The sequence below is a fragment of the Cryptomeria japonica genome, chromosome 7, assembly GCF_030272615.1.
Source record: "Cryptomeria japonica chromosome 7, Sugi_1.0, whole genome shotgun sequence".
Classification (NCBI taxonomy): Eukaryota; Viridiplantae; Streptophyta; class Pinopsida; order Cupressales; family Cupressaceae; genus Cryptomeria; species Cryptomeria japonica.
The window spans coordinates 122,498,865-122,519,717 of NC_081411.1; positions in this window are offsets into that span (position 1 = coordinate 122,498,865).

Below are 20,853 nucleotides of genomic sequence, written 5' to 3' on the forward strand. Positions count from 1 at the left end.
GCCCGATTGATTATCGGTTGCTTGTATTATGATTTCATGATATAATACTATTTGTTATGCATTTCCTTCATCATGTCTCTGTGTTTCCACTGTGTTTACTCTTTCTGACCGATTCAGACTGATATCTTTGAGGTCTCTCTTTACCGATGACTGCATCAGTTTCTTTAGAGGATCCATACATTTTGTAATGTTGAAAATATCTAAAATTAATTGAGGTTAGCAATGACCAATCTTGGTGGTTCATTTCTAAGTGAAGATAAATTCATGTTCATTCATTCTATATAAATTTATTCAATATCCAAAATTCCCCATTTTATAATTACCAATTGGAATGCAAAGAATCATAAAAATTCCTATTTTCCATTCTATTTTACAAAGAATAATCAAAATCCCTATTTTACAATAATAATTAGCAATGATGTAGGGTTTGAGGGTTTTACAGCATAGAGAAATAAAAAATCACCAACCTGACACAAGATGTCTTCTTGAGTCTATTGGGTAACTTAGGTGGAATGAGGTGGCATGAGGTGACATCGCTTGAAGCCTATTAGTTCTTTCTATGGATCACTTTCATGAGGCACAAATTCTTCATTGCCACTGAACATGAACCTTTAAAGTGTTGTAGCTAAAATTGAGAAGTTAGCTATCATTTTTGACATATATGAATTTTCAAAAAAAAAAAAAAACCTTCACTCGAAGGTTTCCTTCAAGTGAAAGTATTATTTTATTCAATAAAATATTTTTATTTAGACCTTTGCTTGAAGGAGACATGCGAATTAACTTGGCTTGAAGGTTTAATTTCAAATGAAGGTAGTATCTTTGAATGGAGGCAAGAGAAGTGCCTTCATTCAAAGATTTACCTCTAATTGAAGGTGGTTGTAATTTTTTGGGGGCTTCTTGGGCTTTTTGGGGTGTCCTTGGTTTGTAACTCATTGTTGTGGGATCACCCTTATGTCACTATTTACACAAGTAATTGGATTCACGTACTTGGTTTCTATATTTATACTTGGAAAATCAAAATGAAAAATCTTTAAATTTTAATTTTATTATTGTTAAAATATTTAAACCATTGATTTTAATTTTAATTGCCCCTAGGCACCCATGTGAGGCTAAGGGTTAGGCAAAAACATTGCCCCATTGAACTACCACCAACAAAGCAATGGGTAGGTGGTAGGGCCCTAGTGACAGGATTCCCACATCACTCAAGGGATAGGTGTCATTGTAGATTATGTTTAGAGGGTGATCCCACAATAATGGGTTACAATATTGTAACTTTTCACCACAATGTCCATTTTTTGAAATAGAGATATCATCCAAAAGTTGGTTTTGTTTACTTTCTAGTGGAGAAGGTAATTTTTCTAGATTTTGTTGTTTTTTACCAATATTTTCTATTTTGAGTTAGATCTTCATTTTTTTCTCCCAAGCTCATAAATTTTCACCATAATCTTTGATTTTTCATGATTTTTGTAGTGTTGGAAAGGTATTGAAGAGTTACTTCAAGTAATCCATCCACCTTTTCTAGTGTTAGTCCCAAGTATATTATATTTTCATTCTTTCCTTAAGGTATCCTAGAGGATTACTTGGACACCCTTTTATTTGGGAAGGTGTTGTTTTGACCAAATAACTTCATATTAATTTCATACCATCTACTAATCTCTTGTTGCTTAAATAAGATTTTACAGTTGCTACATAAAGGGTTTTCCAATGTTCTTTGGCAGATGGACATCCAATCATTTCTATTGCTTCATTAGATTTTAATGTTTCCTCACATCAGAATCATCTTGTCTTTGTTTCTTTAATTAACGTTCTAGAGTTTACTTCAAGTGTGCTTCCAATGTTTCTTTGTTAAAAGTTATCTTATTGTGGGGTGCTCCATAGTCTCTCTTCTTTCCTTGTTCTGGCATCATAAATATTAGTGTAGGTTTTTTATTTCCCTTATGTTAGTGGGTATTTATTTTTCCTACACATATATTATTTTAGCTTTCTTAGGTTAATAGGAGTGGTTTATATGAGGACATGTGGCAAAATATTTCAGCTACATGTGTAAATCTCCACCTCACATGGGTAGCTGAGTTACACACCCTCTTTTGGCTTGTTGTGCCCCTTCTCATAACCACTATTTTGTCATTTCTTAAGTGGGTTATGGGGTAGTTGGGTTTCTCGCCCTCTTTTGGCCTTATGTGCCAACTTTTTCAACTCCTTTCATGTCTTCATGTAACGAGGTGATGCCACATGTTTTGGTATTTACCAAGAAGGTAAAGCCTCTCACTTTTTATGGGGAATAGGAGTTAATGAACCCCTTGGATGTATATGCTTATATTTTTCTATATAATAAGCACTATACTCTCACCTTCACTAGTTCATTGATAGCTCGGTGAGAGTCTTCTCCAAATTCTCTTCTTCATCTCTATTTTTCTCTCATATCAGAATTATCTTCATTCATCTATTTTGATCTTAGATCATCTGTTGCTTAGGGATTTGCATGTGATCTATGACCAACAACACATCCTTGCTTAGTTCTCACTTCTCACGAAATCTAACATGGTATCAAAGTCATTTTGTCTGTTATAGTTCATTATTTTCTCTGATTTATTTGAGGGATTTGAGACTTTTAGATAGCTAATATTTTCCTTAAAAACTAAGTATGCTCTTCTCCTACATTCTCATGTGACTTGGAGAATCAGAAAAATTTAAAGGAAAAGTATGCTCTTCTCCTGCATTCTCGTGTGACCTGGAGAATCAGAACAGTTTAAAGGAAAATAGCTTCTAGCTAAATCGGATTTATATGTATGTGTTCTTGTAAGATCTAGGTGATTGCAGTTTTTTGGTAATATTGGAAGCTTACTAAGCATTTCCAAAGTGTCTAGGAGACTTGAGAAAGTCAAAAGTGACTTTTACTTCACCAAAATCAGAGTTTGGAGGACACAGTAAAAAAATCAGAATCAAATCTTTTTACTAGAGTTATTTTCATTTCGGCTTTAGTGTTCCAACTTCTATTCATTTTCAGGAAAAACAATTTCTGGGTTTTCTTCCCATCAATAAAAAAACTTCTAGGTTTCTAATGGTGTTCCCATAAAATTAATATTGTTAGCAAAAATAAAGATCAAATAAGGCCTAAGCTATTTTTCTAGCAGAGAAATTCAACAACCTTTCTTAAAAGTTGCATAACTTTTGCCTCGGGTGTCAATTTTTTGCAAACAAATACTTGACAAAAAGCTGGAAATGAGCATTCTCCATTATTGTAGGTCTAATTGAAAAATTCTTCCCTTTTCTATTAGATATTGCAGGTTGTATCAACTACTTATTTTCTCTTTAACTGATCATATCTTTCCCTCACAACTCTATTTTTTAAAAACTAATAGTTGTTGGAAAGGTATTGGGATGAATTGAGCAGCTATAAGGCTATTTGTTTTCAGATCTTTTCTCAAATTATTTGTATTGAAAATTTCTAATTTTTGGCCTTTGGAGCCTTAAAACAATTGTACTTTGATAAAAAGCCTTGAAAACACACTAATTATAAAGTTTCAACCTTGTAATATTTGGGGGGGGGGGTGATTTCTGAGACTAGTTGAAAGGGGGGGTGTCTCTTGTGCCTTCTTTCTTGCACTTTTCCTAATTCTTTGCAATCTTCTTTTTTGATATCATGGATGCATCTATAGTTCTAGTTTTAACACCATATAGTTACATTGAATGGAAATCTAAGATGAAAATATATCTGAAAAAGACATGGATATCATCGTGTTACTATGGGACTTGAAACTCAACCTCAAGATCCTGCAGAAAAGATTTTATGGTTTAATAAATGTGATGAAGCTTTTGGTACTCTATGTATGCCAGTCTCTCCTGACCTTCTTTTTCACATTAAATCTGCCATTACACCAAATGTAGTGTGGACCACTTTGGAAAACCTCTTTGGTAAGCAGGATGAGCTAAGAGGTCATCAGTTGGAGAATGAACTCATAGGGTTGAATCCAACCAATTTTGATACTATACATGACTTATTCACTAAACTTAAGTCTATAAGATTGTAGTTGGAACAATGTGGAACTGAGAAAGATGATAAGCAATTGATCGTGAATATTCTTTCTAAGCTTGGTCCTAACTATTCAATGTTTGTTTCTACATTCTATGCTACAAAATGTGCCCTAGGTACCACATTCAAAATGCCTGCTCTAGATGAATTTGCTACAGAACTCACTAGGGAGAAAGACAAATTAGTTCAAATGGGTACAATAAAACCCTCTAAGTCACATGTCTTATTTATAAATCAAGGCACAAAAGAACAAAAAGGGTCTAGTGAGCAAGATAAGAAACAAAAGAACCAAGGAGAGAAGAAAAAAGATCAGAAACCTGCTACTTCAAAAGAAGATAATCAGACCTCTTCATCAAAAGGTGAACAACCTAAGAAGGATAAGGTCAAGTGTTCTTATTGTAAGAGGCCTGGTCATCATGAGCATAAGTGTTTAAAGAAACAAATTGATCACCTTTCAAATCTTCTTGAAAAGAATAATATCAAGGTGTTTGATTCAGTCAAACGAAGTTCATCTAAAGGATCTTCCAAGGACATGGATAAGAGTAAGGGGAAAGGAAAGGGTAAGGCCCTAGTTTTTGTTTGTTCACAACCCAATTCTTGGATAATTGACTTGGGTGGTTTGCACCACTATCTTCTTCAGAAGATGATTTCACCTCTTTAAAGCCATGTTCTATACCTTCCATACTAATGGGTGATGACACTCCTATTGAAATGCATGGGAGAGGATATGTTAATGTGGGTGAAGGAAAATTTAAGGATATCATTTGTGTTCTATATTTATCAACTAATCTCCTATCTGTTTATCAGATCACTCACAATGGTTCTAGCAAGTGAGTTGAGTTCACACCAGATACAATGGTAATCAGTGAAATGCATAATGGGTCTACTATTGTTGTGGGAAAAGAAGATCATCAATCCAAATTATATCAATTTTCTCACTTTGTTCCTAACTCTCCTTCAACGGTTTTACTCACTCATGCAGATGAGGTGAGTTGTTTGTGGCATCAACGATTTGGCCACTTGAACTACCATTACTTGCAATAGCTTAGTCAACAGGACATGGTTTCAGGGTTGCCTTCTATTCAATTTTATGATGGAGTTTGTCAGGGATGTATTCTTGGTAAGAATAGAGAGGAGAATTATGATAAAGGAAAAGCATGGATAGCTACACAACTATTGGAGTTGGTACATAGTGACTTGGCAGGACCATTTCCACAACCATCTTTCAGCAGGGCTAGATATGTCTTGACATTTATTAATTTTTCTAGATTTACATGGGTTTACTTTCTCAAACAAAAGTCTAAGGTATTTGAGAGTTTTCTAGATTTCAAAGCTTTTGCAGAGAAACAATATGGTAATTTCATCAAGATTTTGCACAAATAAAGGGGTTGAATATGTTAATAATCAGTTCAAACAATTTTGTGCTTCAGAAGGTATCAACATGCAGCACTCAGTTCTATACAGTCCTCAGAAGAATGGTGTCTTAGAAAACAAGAATAGGTATTTGAAGGAGATGGAAAATTGTATGTTTGACTCCAAGTCTTTGGCACCTCAGTATTGGGTAGAAGCTATCAACTGTACATGTTACATCCAGAACTGAGTTCCTCATAAATCCGTGAATGGGGTAACTCCTTTTCAAGCTTGGACTGATCAGAAACCTACAATTAAGCATTTCATAGTGTTTGGTTCTCTTGTATGGGCTCACATTCCAATAGAGAAATATAAGGCTATGGATCCGCAGAGAAAGCCTTGCATATTTGTTGGGTATCTAGATGATGTCAAAGGTTATAGACTTCTCCATCCCTCTCTACATGAGTTGTTCATTGAGAGGAGTGTTCATTTTGAGGAGAGTTCTTATATTTCTTCTCATACCACTTCTCCCTCCATTATCACATTGGAGGCATTGCATCATGATGACAGTTCTTCTAAGGATCTTAATCCTCCTAATTCTGATGAGGACTCTTCTTCCTCCACTTCAGATGGGAACAGTGATGATGAGGATTCACATTCTTCTCATTGTCATCATTCAGAGGTTCATGATTCTCCCCCATACTCTCTAGCTTCAGTGCCTATTTAGGCTCAACAAACATTTGAGTCAGGAGGAGATTGGCTTGGTGGTCCATCAGATACTAGAAGAACTAAGTCACAATTTCAGCAGCCTCCACATCTCTTCATTTCTTCAACTTCTAATCCATAGTCTTTTTGAGAAATTTCAGGTGTTCCTGAGTGGGATGTTGCAATGCAAAAAGAGTTTAATTCCTTGGAAAAGAATCACACATGGGATTTATTTCCTCTTCCTCAGGGAAGGAAAATTGTTTGATGCAAGTGGATCTATCAAACAAAATTTGCAACAGATGGGTCCGTTGATAAGTATAAGGCTCGCTTGGTAGCAAAAGGTTTTTTCCAAGTAATTCCATCTGACTTGTCCCTGCTATAATTGCAGCCTATCATTGGTAAGTTCCTTAGATGGATGTGAAGAGTGTATTTCTTCATGGTGACCTTCAAGAGGATCTATAGGGGTTTTTTCAAGATTTTTCACTTGTGTGTCGACTTTGAAAGTATCTTTATAGTCTTAAATAGGCTCCTCGAGCTTGGTATGCCATGATGAACTCCTTCCTTCTAATAGTTGGTTTAACTCAATGCCATTTTGATCCTAACATACACATTCTATAGCAGGATGATAATTCACATTTCTATTTCTCTATGTTAATGACTTGTTGATCATAGGGAATCACTCATCCACCATCAAGGTAGTGAAAACTTCTCTACATGATAAATTTATGATGTCAGACTTGGGTCTTCTACATTACTTCTTGAGAATTGAGATAATTTAGTCATCTTTAGGTATCTTCACTAGACAACCCAAGTATGCACTTGATATGCTCTCCAGATTTCGCATGGTTGATTGTAAGCCTGCAGCTACTCCATTTTTATCTGGGGTCAAACTTGAGGCTAACTATTCTTCAACCTTGGTTGATGGCACCTTATAATGACAACTTGTTGGAAGTATCTTCTACTTGACTCATATGAGACCTGACATTTCATATGTTGTGGGCATGGTCTCTAGATTCATGTAGGAGCCACATGAGTTGCATTGGAAAGAAGCTAAGAAGATTCTCCACTACATTCAAGCTGCTCACAATTATCGAATTCAGTATGCAGTACGCATGGATATTGACTTGGTGGGATATATAGATTTAGATTGGCTAAGTGATTCTCAGGATCACAAGTCCACTTTAGGGTATTGCTTCTCACTTGGTTCTGGTCAAGTTTGTTGGTTGAGCAAGAAGCAGTCTACAATTGCTCTTTGGTGCAAGAGAACCTAAGACTTAGGCTTTTAGTTTTGTTTGCACAATTTTGGCTTGTACTGACCTTGGCCAAGTTAGGTTCCTAATAAGAACTCCAAGAGGGTCAAAAGAGTGACTCTGTTTCTTGATTTGAGTCAAATGTAAGCCTAGTTGAGTTAGTTTTCTTCCTAGGTTTGCATTTTGTGCATAAGTAATGGTTTGAGTAGGAAATTGACCTTTTTGATGGTCAAAGGTAGCATAAATTGGTAAAAGGAATTAGAGGGGTTTATATTAGTCTTATGAATTCTTAAATAGTCATGACTAATGACTTAAAATAAGTTTCATAGGTTGATGAGGCAAAAACTGAAAAGTTGTCAATGTTGTCATGACAACTTTTGAAAGTTGTCATGACAACTTTTGTCCAAAATGCTTAGCGATGGAGTTAGGGATAGCATAGCTCCCTAGAAGGCCTCCACACATGGGAAGACTATAAAAACCTCCTCTTTCACATTTACCAAGGTTAGAAGTTTGATTTTGTACGGTTGGCAATCTGAAAGTGTTCATTTTCGAACTGTTATCTTGGTTTTTGCTCATTTTTACTTCAATGTGAATACAAATGGATTCAATCCATTGATCCAATTATGGATTGAGTTAATTTGATGTATTTTAGAGTTATTTTCTTCATTTCATGCTTGGTAGATAGGTTGTATAGGCATTTTTATTGGTTTGTCATCAAATAGCCAGTTTCGCTTGTAAATAGCAACTTCTTGGAAAATGGGTGCCCCATAAAATCCCACCGTGTGTTCATCATGGCCTATTAAGACATGAAGGAAAACCTATGTATAGTGTATATATATAGGGAGGAGCTCTAAAATTTGAGTTTGCTAATTTTATCATCTTGCCCTAGGTGAGTCCAAGAACAACTCAGCTAGAGAAGATAGGGTGAAATTTGTTTGCAAAGTGCAGGGGTAAACATAGAACTTAATCCTAACTATTTGGGATGTTGAAAGAGGTCCATATAGAGTTTCCATCACAAGGAGAAGCCTTGAAAAATCCTTTTGACACCTTTTTCCCAAACTTGATTAGGTATTGCTAGTCAAAGGCCTAGAAGCCCTAGTTAACCCTCATTTTTGGTAAGGCATTCTACGGTGAGTTGGGGAACAAAAACCATTGAAATCACTTGGTAATAGGTGTATGATTGAATAAAATCAAATCTTTTTATAGGTTCATTTGGACCATTTTCCTCCAAACCCTTGAAAACCAAATTTTGGAGGTCTAATAGGGGCTCATTCCTTGTAGCCCTTTTCTATGCAAAATGGTGAAATCGGTAGGATAATGATTGCCACCTACAAATGGACCCAAATGGTATTCATTTCATGTTAGAAGCCACCTCCACACCTCTGCAACAATTCATAACAAAAGGAGGTAAAATTGACAAGTTGTTGACAGTGGAGCAATATTGAGCATTTGGAAGCACTTTGAATTGGTAGGGTGCCTAGGTAAACACTTGTTGCAAGCACCTTGGGAGTGATAAGGTGCAGGTCCTTGTAGGGATTGAGAATGGCTTGGAGGTCTAGGATCATAACTAGACCTGGGAGGGTTGGTGGAATTGAGCAACACCAGCTAAGTGAAGTGTGAGCAACTAGGCATACCTTATCAAATTGGTATCAGAGCCTACAAGATTTGGGATAAGTAAAGTTGATGTCCTTAGAACTAGAAAAATTAGTTGGAGACAATATGGTGACTAATGCTGAGTTGGCAAGGAAAGTGGATGATCAGGAGGAAGAAAATAGGATCCTGAAGGAACAACTGGCAAGGTTGGAAGGTAAGCTTGGTGAAATTGAGGCCAAGACTAGTGAAGTATTTGTGAAGGTAGAAGGAGTAGAAGGGAAAGGAAAAGAGGTAGCAAAAGTAGACAAAGTTCCTGCACCTGATCCTATTTTGGAGCAAGAACCCTTCATTATGACATTAAAGGCTTTGAGTGGTAAATCACTAGAGGGAGTACCAATGTTCACTGGTAAGATGGAAGTAGAAGTGGTCCTAGAATGGATAGAGGGCATGGAGAACTATTTTTAATGTGAAGGAATAACTAAAGCTCAGAAGGTCAAAGTGGCCAAGTCTAGGATGAGAAGAGTTGCTCTCACATGGTGGAAGTTTGTTCAAGATGAGAGGGAGAAAATGGGTAAAACCCCCATCTCTTCTTGGAAAGGGATCTTGGTCAAAATCAAGGAATCCTATCTCCCTAAAGACTATGAAGTGTAAATCCATAGAAAGGGACAAAATCTTAGGTAAAAAGACCTTGATGTGAGTGCCTATATGGAGGAGTTTCAAAAACTTAGCCTTAGGTCCCAAGTTGTGGAAGAAGAAACCCTCAAGGTAGCTCGGTACCTAAATGGATTGCGATGGAACATCCAAGAAGAAATCAGTCTAATGAGCCCAAAGACAGTCCACCAAAATTTCCAACTTGCCCTTAAAGTGGAAGAAAAACTGAAAATAAGACATGATTCCAGAAGTAGTAGGGGAAAAGGTAGAGCAAAAGAAAATAGAGGCCATAGGGGAGGCTTTAGAGGAAGAAACTCAAAGCAAAGGACACATGGTGAGTCTAAACTCACTAAGCATCAAGAAGGTAGCACTGGTAAAGGAGGATTCAATAGAGGAAGGGGGTCTAACAGTGGATTCAGAGGAAGGTCTAGTGGACAAGGTAGAGGTCCATCCTATTTTGCAACCATGAAATGTTACCATTGTAACCAGCTTGGTCATCCAGCATATAGGTGTCCAGAGAAGGGGTCATCATCATAGAGTAGTGAAAGGAGAGTGAACTATCTTCAAGAAGAGTCTTCAAACAACAAGACTTCAGAGGTTGCCTTAGAATCAGAGGTAGGTGACAACTTGATGATAAGAAGGACTTTGATAAAAGAACCTATCAGAGAAGAGCCTAGCCAAAGGAGATCATTACTTAGGATCAAATGAAAGATTATGGACAAAGTGTGCAAAGTGATCATTGATTCAAGGTCAACAGACAACATTGTGTTAGAAGAGGTGGTGAGTAAGCTTAAGTTGCAAATGATACCTCACAACAACCCATATAAGGTCACTTGGTTGAACAAAGGCCAACATGTCCTAGTCAATGAGCAAGCATGGGTGGATTCATCATTGGGGGGTATAAGGACAAGGTGTTATGTGATGTCCTACCCATGGATGCATGCCATCTTCTATTGGGAAGACCATGGAAATTTGACTGACAAGCTATTCATGATGGAGCCAAGAATGCATATTCTTTCAAGAAGGCTGGAGTCACATTCAAGATCCAATCTGTCCTTGAGGAAAGTGAGAAGAGAGCAACAAGTCCCAATATACTATTAGTGAGTGAAAAGAAGTTCTTGAAGACACTTGAAGATGGTGAAGGTGTGGGGTTTGCATTGGTGTTGAAGCCTAAAGAGGAAGACAAGAAATAGCAGCCAAATTTGCTAGTAGAGGTGCAAGACCTATTGAAGAAGTTCAAAGGAATAGTGAGTGATGGACAGCCAGCCACCTTACCTCCTAAAAGAGCCATAAGCCATCATATAGACTTTATACCCAGAGCATCCTTACCTAACAAGGAAGCTTACAAGATGACTCCCCAAAAAAATGTTGATATTGTTAAACAAATCCAAGAGCTCTTAGACCAAGGCTTGATTAGGAAGAGTATTAGCCCTTGTGTTGTACCTATTATCCTAGCCCCAAAGAAAGGTGGAACTTGGAGATTATGCACTGATTCTAGAGCCATAAATAGGATCACCATTAGGTATAGGTTTCCAATTCCTAGAATAGAAGACCTAATGGATTGTTTAGGGTAAGCCAAGTGCTTTACCAAGATTGACCTTAAAAGTGGATGCCCCCAAATTAGGATCAAGGAGGGTGATGAATGGAAGACCACATTCAAGACAATAGATGGTCTTTATGAATGGCTTGTAATGCCATTTGGCTTATCCAATGCTCCGAGAACCTTCATGAGTATCATGAATGTGGTGATGAAAGACTTCATAGGTAAATTTGTGGTGGCTTACTTAGATGATATTCTCATTTTCAGTAAAGACAGAGCAACACATCTTAACCATTTGTAAATTGTGTTACAAAGATTGTATGAAGAGAAGCTAACCATGAATTCGGACAAGTGTAAATTTGTTAAGAAGGAGTTGGTTTAACTTGGTTTTGTGTTGTCACAAGGAAACCTCAAGATGGATCCCAGAAAGGTGGAAGCCATAGTAAGTTGGCCTACTCCTAAGTCACCAATAGAGGTGAGAAGTTTCCATGGACTAGCTCAGTACTATAGGAAGTTCATTTGGTAGTTCAGTGCTATATGTGCACCCATGTTGGACACTATTAGAGTTGGAATGAAGGAAAAGTTCCAGTGGAATGAAGAAGCAAATAGGAGTTTTGAAACCTTGAAGGAAAAGATAGCTACTCAACCAGTGTTAGTGTTGCCTAGTTTTGAGAAACTATTCATAGTGGAGTGTGATTCAAGCAATGTTGCAGTAGGTGTTGTCCTAAGCCAAGAAGAAATGCCAGTAGCTTTCCATGGTGAGAAGCTAAATGATGCAAAGAGGAAATACTCCTCATATGACTTGGAGCTATATGCTTTAGTGCAGGCTTTGAGGAAGTGGAGACACTATTTCCTTCCTAAGGAATTTGTAGTCTACACAAATAATCAAGCTTTGAGCTTCCTCAACTCACAAGAAAAACTTAGTCACAAAAACATGAAGTGGGTAGAGTTTATGCAGGCCTACACATTCACAATCAAGCACAAAAAAGGTCAACTAAATCAGGTTGTTGATGCATTGAGCCGAAGACTTTTGACAGTCCAAGAAATTCAGTTAAGGAGCATAGGTGTTGATAGTTTTAGAGACCTATACCCGAAGGATGATGAATTCTCAAGTGCCTAAAAGGTTTGCAAAGAGTATCAAAATCATTTTCATGGTGAGTATTCTAATTTTACCTTGCAAGATGGGTTACTGTTTAGAGGAGGGCAGCTTTGTGTGCCTAGAGGATCAATAAGGGAAAATCTTACTCCAGAAAAGCATAATGGCACTCTTAGTGGTCATTTTGGAGTGAATAAGAATCAAGAGTTGGTTCAAAGATATTATTATTGGCCTAGGATGAATCAAGATGTGAAAAAGTATGTAGAGACTTGTATAGTTTGCCAAAAGACCAAAGGCACATCTTCAAATGTCAGTTTGTATCAACCACTTCCCATACCAAATAGACCTTGGGAGTGCATTAGTATGGACTTTGTAGTAGGATTACCAAGGAAAAAGTAGGGATTTGATAGTATTTATGTTATAGTGGACAGATTTAGTAAGATGGCCCACTTTGTGCCTTGAAAGGCTACTCATGATGCATGCCAAATAGCTCAATTGTTTTTCAAAGAGGTGATAAGGATACATGGGTTACCCTTGAGCATTGTTTCAGATAGAGACTCAAAGTTCATGAGTCATTTTTGGAAGACACTATAGCCTACCATCCACAAATAGATGGGTAGACCGAAGTGGTTAATAGGAGCTTGGGGAACTTATTAAGGTGCCTTACCAAGGAGTATGATCAGACATGGGGTCAAGTGCTATCACAAGCTAAATATTCCTATAATGACACCATAAATAGAACCACCAACAAGATTCCTTTTGGGGTGGTTTATGGTCTACACCCAAGGGTTATAATGGAGTTAAGGGATTTAGGAAGTGCAGCAGCAAGGAATGGATATGTTAAGGATTTTTCTCAATCAATGAAGGAGGTACATGAATCAATCAAGCAAGAATTGATGGAAAACACAAGTAAAATCAAGCAAAAGGTTGATGAAAGAAGGAAGAACCTATTATTCCAAGTAGGGGATCTTGTCATGGTGCACCTTAACAAGGCAAGGCTACAACAAGGAGTACCTAACAAGTTTAAAATGAGAAGGTTGGGTCCATGTGCTATTCTAGCCAAGTATTAAGAAAATACTTACAAGGTGAACCTGCCTAGTGACATTGGCTTGTCACCGATTTTCAACATAGCAGACTTAAAGGGACCATTTCAAGGTTCAGATTGCAGTTAGTCAGAGGTATCAAATGATTTGAATAACCTTCAGTTACTAGCAAAACCCAATCCAAAAGTTGAAAAGGTATTAAGTTCAAGGATCACCAAAAAGACAAGACATCAAGTCTATTGGGAGCACTTAATCAAATGACAGGGTATGAATGATGTTGAGGCTACATGGGTACTTGAGATAGAGTTTAAGAAGTTAGGCATTGATCAAAATCTGATCCCCAAATAGGTGACTTAGTTTCTTTTTGTTTGGGAGAATGGTGCAGGAGCACCTAGGACTTAGGCTTTTAGTTTTTTTTGCACAATTTTGGATTGTACTGACCTTGGAAAAAATAGGTTCCTAATAAGGACTCCAAGAGGATCCAAAGAATGATTTTTTTGTTTGATTTGAGTCAAATGTAATCCTAGTTGAGTTAGTTTTCTTCCTAGGTTTGCATGTTGTGCGTAAGTAGTGGTTTGAGTAGGAAATTGACCTTTTTGATGGTCAAAGGTAGCATAAATTGGTAAAAGGAATTAGAGTGTTTTATATTAGTCTTAGGAATGCTTAAATAGTCATGAGTAATGACTTAAAATAGGTTTCATAGGTTGATGAGGCAAAAAGTGAAAAGTTGTCAATGTTGTCATGACAACTTTTATCCAGAATGCTTAGCGATGGAGTTAGGAATAGGAAAGCACCCTAGAATGCCTCCACATGTGAGAAGAATATAAAAACCTCCTCTTGCATAGTTACCAAGGTTGGAAGTTTGTTTTTTTACGGTTGGCAATCTGAAAGTGTTCATTTTCGGACTGTTATCTTGTTTTTTGCTCATTTTTACTTCAATGTGAATACAAATGGATTCAATCAATTGATCCATTTGTGGATTGAGTTACTTTGGTGTACTTAAGAGTTATTTTCTTCATTTAATTCTTGGTAGATAGGTTGTATAAGCATTTTCATTGATTTGTTCTCAAATAGCCAGTTTGGCTTGTAAATAGCAACTTCTTGGAAAATGGGTGCCCCATAAAATCCCACCGTGTGTTCATCATGGCCTATTAAGACATGAAGGAAAACCTATGTATAGTTTATATATATAGGGAGGAGCTCTAAAATTTGAGTTTGCTAATTTTATCATCTTGACCTAGGTGAGTCCAGGAACAACTCGGCTAGAGAAGATAGGGTGAAATTTGTTTGCAAAGTGTAGGGGTAAACATAGAACTTAATCCTAACTATTTGGGATGTTGAAAGAGGTCCATATAGAGTTTCCATGGCAAGGAGAAGCCTTGAAAAATCCTTTCGACACCTTTTTCCCAAACTTGATTAGTTGTTGCTAGTCAAAGGCCTAGAAGCCCTAGTTAACCCTCATTTTTGGTAAGGCATTGTACGGTGAGTTGGGAAACCAAAACCATTAAAATCACTTGGGAATAGGTTTATGATTGAAGAAAATCAAATCTTGTTGTAGGGTCATTTGGACTATTTTCCTCGAAACCCTTGAAAACTGGATTTTGGAGGCCTAATAGGGGCTCATTCCTTGTAGCTCTTTTCCATGCAAAAATGGTGAAATTAGTAGGAATGCTAATTATTGAAACCTACAAATGGACCCAAATTCTATTCATTTCATGTTAGAGGCCACCTCCACACCTCTACAACAATCCATAACAAAAGAAGGTAAAATTGACAAGTTGTTGATAGTGGAGCAAGATTGAGCACTTGGAAGCACTTTGAATTGGTAGGGTGCCTAGGTAAACACTTGTTGCAAGCACCTTGGGAGTAATAAGGTGCAGGTCCTTGAAGGGATTGAGAAGGGATTGGAGGTCTAGGATCATAACTAGACCTGGGAGGGTTGGTGGAATTGAGCAACACCAACTAAGTGAATTGTGAGCACCTAGGCATACCCTATCACTCTTTCATCAATAGAGGTTAAGTATAAAGGGGTAGTTAATGCCACCATTGAGGCTATTTGGCTTCAAAATGTTCTCACTAAGTTTGGTACTCAAGTCAAGAATCCTACTATCATCATTCTGGATAACCAAAGTACTATAGAGATCTCAAGAAATCCAGTTCATCTCTAGAGGACAAAACACATTTCGATACATATGCACTACATTCAAAAGTTGATTCAAGAAGGAATAATTAATCTTAAGTATTGTTCTACATCAAAGAATATTGTGAACATCTTCACCAAACCCTTCACCAAAAGCAAGTTCCTTTATTTGCGATCTTTGCTTGGGATGTGGCAAGTGTCTACTTCAGGATGGGCTTCTTAGTCATTTATTCTTTCTCTCTGTTTGGGGGTGGTGGGGGGGTGGTGGGGAGCTATTCCTCTTATGGGGGGATTCTTCTTTTGGGGGGGTTATCTATGTAAATAGGTACCTAACATGGCCTCTTTTATTGGGACCCATCTTTTCACCCACCTAAGATACACTTAAAGAGAAGTGTTAGTGTAGGTTTTTTATTTTCCTTATGTTAGGGGGTATTTATTTTTCCTATACATATACTATTTAAGCTTTCTTAGGTTAATAGGAGGGGTTTATATAATGACACATGGCAAAATACTTCAACTACATGTGTAACTCTCCACCTCACATGGGTAGTTGAGTTACACACCCTCTTTTGGCTTTTTGTGCCACCTCTCATAACCACTATTTTATCATTTCCTAAGTGGGTTATGGGGTAGTTGGGTTTCTCACCCTTTTTTGGCCTTATGTGCCAACTTTATCAACTCCTTTCATGTCTTCATGTAAGGAGGTGATGCCATATGTTTTGACATATACCAAGAAGGTAAAACTTCCCACTTTTTATGGGGAATAGGAGTTAATGCACCCCTTCGATGAATATGCTTATATTTTTCTATATAATAAGCACTATACTCTCACCTTCACTAGTTCAGTGATAGCTCGATGAGAGTCTTCTCCAAATTCTCTTCTTTATCACTATTTTTGTCTCATATCAAAATTATCTTCATTTAGCTATTTTGATCTTCGATCATTTGTTGGTTTGGGAGTTGCATGTGATCTTCAACCAATATCGGATCCTGACTCGGTTCTCACTTCTCGCAGAATGTAAAAATAAATTGGACACCCTTAATTAGGGTTATCCAATTTCATGCTAAGGTTATCACCCACCATAGTGTGTTGCATTTTGCATTTTAAAATTCCTTTAAGTATTTAATTAATTAATTTAATTAAATCTAAATTCCAATCTCATCATTCCACACACTATATAACTGGGCCCTTAACCCTAAGTGTGCCCCAATTTATTTTATCCTCTTTAATTAACTAATCAATCAAATCTTAATAAAGTCCTATTTCAACCTTCAAGGATCATTTTCTTATATCTAAACACCTTGGATTGATGCACAAAGTTGGATTTGGCTTTGCAATCATAATACCTTGCATCCCTAAAAATTTAGAAAAAAGTTAGTTGACCTAGTATGACCACCACTCTGGTCCCAAATTTTTCTCCCTGATTTTCGGGAGCTTAATTTGGTGGTATTATAATGTTTGAATCCCACTTTGTGTGAAATTTAATCAATTTTAGGTCAGCCTATGATTAAAATTAAAGTTAGGGTTTCATAAATATAGTCTTTTCTTTCCACATTTGAAGGATCCAAAATCAAACAATTGAAGGAGACTCTTATGAAGTGAAATTTTAGGTTTTATGTGAAGTCTCCAATCAGAAAATTCATCGCTCATCAAGTCTTCATCAATATTTTTCAACATCCATGGAAGCTTAGGAGATATTGAAGAATAAAAAGGAGATCGTTGACTATTGATTAACTTGTAACTCTCTCTTAGGGTTTGGTATGATTTCATGTTATTTTCGTATGTCTATGTGAGTTTTCAGATTTACATTATTGCTTTAGATCCATATTGCATTTGTGATTTGAGGCATTTACCTTATATTCATTTAGGGGTTTTACTCCTAACATAAGGTAGAAAGTTCTAGTTTTATATTTTATCTTATTAGGATCTTACAAACACATGAGATTCTAGGTCACACACACTTTTCAATAATTTATTGGTTTGAATAAGGAAAACCTCTATATAACCACCCATGTACACCATTTTCCAACTTGCAAGTACATTTGTAGGTTTTCGTTGGAGCTACAAGTTTCTAGGAAGTCTTACTCAATAGCTTCAGGTCTAGATCCAAAATCAGGACCCAGATCTCTAAGACCAGAGCGACTAGCACCCTAGTCCAAAGACCAAAGTGCCAAACACAATGGTCCTCCATAGTTGTGTGTAGAATTTGGTAGTAGGTGCAAAAAGCTTTGAAAGTTGAAAAATCTTAGTTTCTGGCTCAGTTCAACAACAAGGACCTATAATGGGTAGAAAATTAGGGTTTCCACCATGAGAGTAATGAAAACCACTAATTTACAATAACATTCAAAAGAGGGGTGAATCTAATAGATTTAGTTACAAACCAGTAATGATAAGGACTAAAAATATTGATTGGATTCAAGGGAATTATGTTGATTTACCCTCTTTTGTGAGTTGAAATGCTAAAATTAGGGAAAAGTTCTAAAAATGAAGGTAAATAATGTAGAAATGGTGAGCTGCAGTCATCAAATTAAGGCACTGTTAGGTCCTAGAGACAACTGAGAGGGGGGGTGAATCAGTTGTCCAATAAATTCAACCAAAATTAACTTAACCAAAACTTAATGCTTAATACGGGTAAACCAAACTTTATGCGGGTAGACAATCTTAACAGTTAATTGCAATACCGGTAAAGATTAATGCATGAAACAGAAAGACAATAACAACCACAACACATAACACCAATGTTTGTACGTGGAAACCCTGTAAGGGGAAAACCCTGTAAGGGGAAAACCCATGGTGGGAAGCCTTACAAATAATCAAATGATACTACTATAGATAGTATGTGTGTACAATATGGATTCTGCACATGCAAAAAGGCCTGCTGCCTAGAGCTCACTGCTCAATCACAAAATGAGAGTCACACTGATTACAATTGGATGGTTAAATCTAATGATAATGTACTGTACAAAATAACATCTTCATATGCTGGATTCAGTACCAGTTTAGTTTTGATTTCCTTCATAAAATCCTTCCTTCAACCTTCAAATAATGTCTGTGTGTATAGCTCTACTTATTTTTGCATAAACCTTATTGCAATCCTTTTCTCATTCCCTCACTCTTCGATCTCACAAATGAGATCTTACATTTACACCATAACCTAAGACCAAATGAATAGGTTGGCTTACAAAGAATATTACAATTAAAAAATTACAAGTAAATCAATATATGATGCATGATGTCAGCTCAATGCATTTACAATAATAATAAATCATCTCCATAACGTGTCATGCTGATCTGGAATAGATATGACTGTCGGTGCTTATCCTAGACCTATTTGTCGGTAACAACAAATATGCAAACCTAAATAAATAGTTAATCAAATTGCCAAAACCAAGTGATCAAATAATGTCTTTGACATAACCAAGTAGTCTCCAATTCATTTCAAGTGTTGGTGAACAATTATATCCTGTCGGTGAACCAAATACTAGTGATTTTCATAAGTCTCTGACTTGCCGGTGAACATAACCAAAATCTCCAAGTGTTGATAAGTGTTTGACAAGCGATGACAAATGTTGACATCAATGATAAAACCATATCAACATATCCAAAATGCCAACAGGCACACACCTGGAATTGAACAATATATGCAGATTCGAACTTCATCCCAAAAAAGGCTCCTAAATTGTTAGTGCTAGAGCAACCGTCACTCTAGTCCTCCTAAATTTTTGCACACCAAAAAGGGTTGATTTGTCTATACAAATAATTCCTATCTTGAAGATCATAGCTCCATACCTATTTCCTACACATAGAAAGAAAGGGAAATAGGCTAAGAATAGGAGCTTGCCTAAGTCAAACACCAGTTTCGGAATTAACCTTAATCAAAATATTGCAAATACTAAAATAAATAATGGAAAGATATACCTCAGATCTCAAATGACTAATAATAATGCTTTTCTTCTTGAATGCAATCACATATGTTGTATGAAATGGCATGAACATGATAAAACCCTAATCACACACAAATTCTTGCAAATGAATGATGTAATTATGCTCTATAATTGATGAATGGAGAACGCAACCTTGAAGACCTATAGAAATGCTTGAATACTTGAATGCTTGATGATTATAATTCACCCATCTCTTGTGATGTTTGTGTTGGTATTTTGGTATGGTTTTGTCATTGATGTCAACACCTACTAAAACTCTAGCACTTTTGAGAATCAACAACATTCACCGGTAGGCAAGTGACTCATGCACAATCACTGGTATCTGGTACACCGGCAAGATATAATGATCACCAGCACTTGGAATGATATGGAAAACACTTGGTTATGTCAAAGACATTGTGTGGACACTTTTTTTTGGAGTTTTGTTTATTGATACATTACCATTTGCATATTTGTTGTTATTGACAAATAGGTCCAAGGTTACACTGGTAGGTTTATCTTTTCCAGATCAGCACGACATGCTATGAAGATGATTAATTATTGTTGTAAATGCATTAAGCTGACATATTCAATTAGTTATTGCATCGAATGTTGTATTATTTGTAAAATGTTTTTATTGTAATATCTTGTAGAGCCAACCTACTAAAATTGGTCTTAGATTATGGTATAAATGTAAGATCTTATTTGTAAGATCAAAGGTGAAATACGAAAAAGGATTGTGTGAAGGTATATGCCAGAATAAGCAGAGCTATACACTTAGACATCATTTGAAGATTGAAGGAGGGTTTTTGGTGAAGACAATCAGAACTACACTGGTACTGAATCTAGCATATGAAGATGGTATTTTGTGCAGTACACTCTTATTGGATTTAACCATCCAACTGTAGTCAATGTGACTCCCATTTTGTGATTGAGTAGTGAGCTCTAGGTGCTTGGCCTTTTTGCATGTGTAGACCCCATTTATGTACACTTACTATCTGCAGTAGTATCATCTAATTGTGGGTAAGGTTTCCCACCATGGTTTTTGCCCTTACAGGGTTTCCACGTACAAATATTGGTGTTATGTGTTGTGGATGACTTTGTCTTTATGTTTCATGAACTAATCCTTACCAGTATAGCAATTAACTATTAAAACTATCTACCAGCATATTAAATTGGTTTACCAGGATTAAGCATTAAGTTGGTTAAGTTGTTTTGGCTTGAATTTATTTGACAACTGATTCACCCCCCCACCCCCACCCCTCTCAATTGTCTTTGGGACCTAGCAATTGATATCAGAGCTTAGTCCTCTTTTGCAGAAGTTTAATAGCTTGAGGAGATCCAATGTCTACTAACTATTTCAGGAAGGACAGTCCTAAACTTGATGGAACCAACTATGGCATATGAAAGATCAGAATGGAGACACATCTAAATTGCATTGGAAAGGACATCTAGGATGTTACAAAGAATGGTTATACTGCTCCTACTCAGAGTCAGCCAAATCCACCCAACTTGACAAAAGATGAGG